Raw genomic sequence first — 2,902 nt, 5'->3', positions numbered from 1 at the left:
AACTCATTTCATAATCTCCTAATAACCTTGGCCAAGGATTTGATTAAGCTAATGTCAACCAAGAACTAATGCGATATTTTCCCTTGAATCACTCGGGGTGATGATTCCTATTTTAACCACTCATTTGCCTTTATATGCTTTAAACTATACTCAAAAGCATCCTGTTTTGGTATCCTTGATTAGGCACCCATAAGGATGAAATCAAACCATAGTACTCCACATACGAAACAATTTGGTGTCTCAAGTCTAGGGAGTAGTTACACAACTGACACATGAGAAGTATTGCATAGAAACTTGAGTGAGGTACCAAATGCACTTCTCATGGCAGGTCATTTTTAGTGAACTCACTCTCCTATGGGAAGCACCCACACACTAGTTCCAAGTATCTCTATACTTCAACCTATGAAAGCGATTACTTACTTCACAAGTAAGGAACATAGCATGTGCCAATCTTTGAGCATTATTGATGACCTGTCTCAATAATACAATGATCAAGAACTTTTAGGAACAATGCTTTAATGCATAAGGATATCATAATTGTATCCCAATACAATTCTTTTGCAAGGCATATATAGTTCAATGGGCTTGACCTACATGAGTACAAAAAGTAATTAAATCACAAACTTTTGGATAAAGAACTACCTCAATGTTATTATGAATAGCAAAATGTCATACATGAATATCTCAAAATTGCAATTCCCATACAACCATAGATTGGCTTGTAGAGCTTATACTAACAATTAGGCCTTGAAAGAAAATAATTTTCAGCAATTTGGACCTTGAAAGTCGATCCCACTACAGAGGGGGTCGATCTTGGGAAGTAAAAAATAGGGGAAGTTAAGGGTTCTAGCGAAGGATTGACCATAGGCACTCCATAGTCGATCCTAAAGGGGAAAAAATAAAGGAAATGTCAACCTACTAGTATAGGATTAACTATGAACCCTCTATAGTCAATCCTATGAATGAAAATTGAGCAGAATGGACATTTTGGTCCAAGATCGGCTATAGACCTTTGATAGTTAATCCTATGAAAAGGAAATGGATGAAATACCAAACCTACAAGTCCAAGATTGATTATAGACTCTCCATAGTCGATCCTAGGCTGCCCATTCAACGTAAAATGGCTTAAAAGCCCAAAAATTGAAAATTTCCTCATTTTGCTTCTATCTTTCATTCTCCAACCCATTTTCTCTCAAATTTCCTAACTTTCAAAACCTTTAAACACAATCATCAAATCTTGGATTCTAAGTGCCAGAGGTAAAGGATTTTCACTCCCAAAAATTAGTTTTGGTGATTTTTGCTTTCTTTCTCTAAAAGCTAGAAATCTTTATAACTTTTCAAGATTTGGCTAAATCCCTTCGTTTGAAGCTCATCAAGGAGGAAAAATAGGTAAAATAAGTTCTTTACTTAATTGGATTGAAGTTTGGATGAAAATTTGGTGGAAATAACTGAAAATAAGTGAAGATTAAATACGGTTAAAAATTAGGTATTCAATGTATCTTGAAATTTTAGGAGTTTTTGAGGATATTGATGTTAGGGATTCAAATCATGTTAAGATGGATCATACGTAGCATAATATAATTAAAATTTTAATCCCCTAAGCCATGGATCACTTTAATTGAAATTAATCTAGAAAAACCACAAGCGAAAGATTTTGACATACTTGAAAATTTGATGTCTACTTTCTTTGGTGGAATCCTCCTTGAGTTTTCATTTTTGAGTTTTGTACACCAATTAGGACTTATCAAACTATAGCAGCATTATTGTCTTGCCTCTGATGATGATCCACATAGTGATTTGTCAAAATTTGTTCATTAAGACTGTGTGAATTCTTAAGCCAAAGTTTGTGCTAGTCAACTCTCAGCTTGGAGCACCCTTGTGTTTCTCTCTTTTTGGCTTTGATCCTATCTCAACACATGAGAAAATAAAATAGAAATTTTTATACATTAAATAGGTAGCTAAAAAATTCATAGATAGAGTGAATTAACCTATTTTATAAAATGTCTTGGGCTAATTGGGCTTTTATTTAATCTTCCATTAAATCGTATTTGATTTAGCCTAATACTTAATTGGATTAAGCCTCTATAAAATCAATTAGATCACATTCAATTGAACTCAAATTAATTTTATCAATTCACTTTATGTGTGTGACTCATTAGGTACCCAACATGTTGGTAATAGATATAAATTAATTCAAATAAGAATTTATATTTATATTTATAGATCATGAGCGATATCTGGCAATATATCATGACCACTCAAATGTTAGGAGAGTCAATATAGTTTGACTAACCTTTTTGTGTTTAGTATCTTAGTGTAATTTAATCTTTTTATCATATATCCTAGATAGAAAGCTTGGCTTGGTGTTTACTTTTTAACTTATTCGTATTAGCCTTGCAACTTCTATATTGACCTATCAAGATTGCCTAGGCTAAGGACTTTAGTCAATATAAGCCAAGAGCAAATGAGATCTATCCTTTTTAAATTACTTGGGGTGATGAATCCTTTCTAGACTACTCATTCATTTTCGCATGCTTTCTGTCATATCCAAAAGCACCCTATTTAAGCATCTGGTCACCTCTAGACTTGTAGAGATGAAATCAAAGCATAACAATTCACATACAAGATGACCTAGTACCACAAGTCTAAGGATTACTTACACTACTGACACATGAGAGTATTTCCATGGACACATGAGTGAAATACCAATTGGAACTCTTATGACGGGTCATGTTCAGTGAACTTGTTCCTTACAAGCACCCATATACAATCCCTAAATATCCCATATACTTCAACTTATGACATCAATTGCTTACTTTCAAAGTGAGAAGGCTTAGCATGTACTAGTCTTTAAGCATTGTCAATATCCTTATTTTAAAAATACAATGACCAAGAACATATT

The sequence above is a fragment of the Theobroma umbraticum genome, unplaced genomic scaffold (genome assembly GCF_002168275.2).
Source record: "Theobroma umbraticum cultivar Fairchild unplaced genomic scaffold, ASM216827v3 scaffold_81.0, whole genome shotgun sequence".
NCBI lineage: Eukaryota > Viridiplantae > Streptophyta > Magnoliopsida > Malvales > Malvaceae > Theobroma > Theobroma umbraticum.
Note: the sequence above shows the minus strand (reverse complement) of the source record.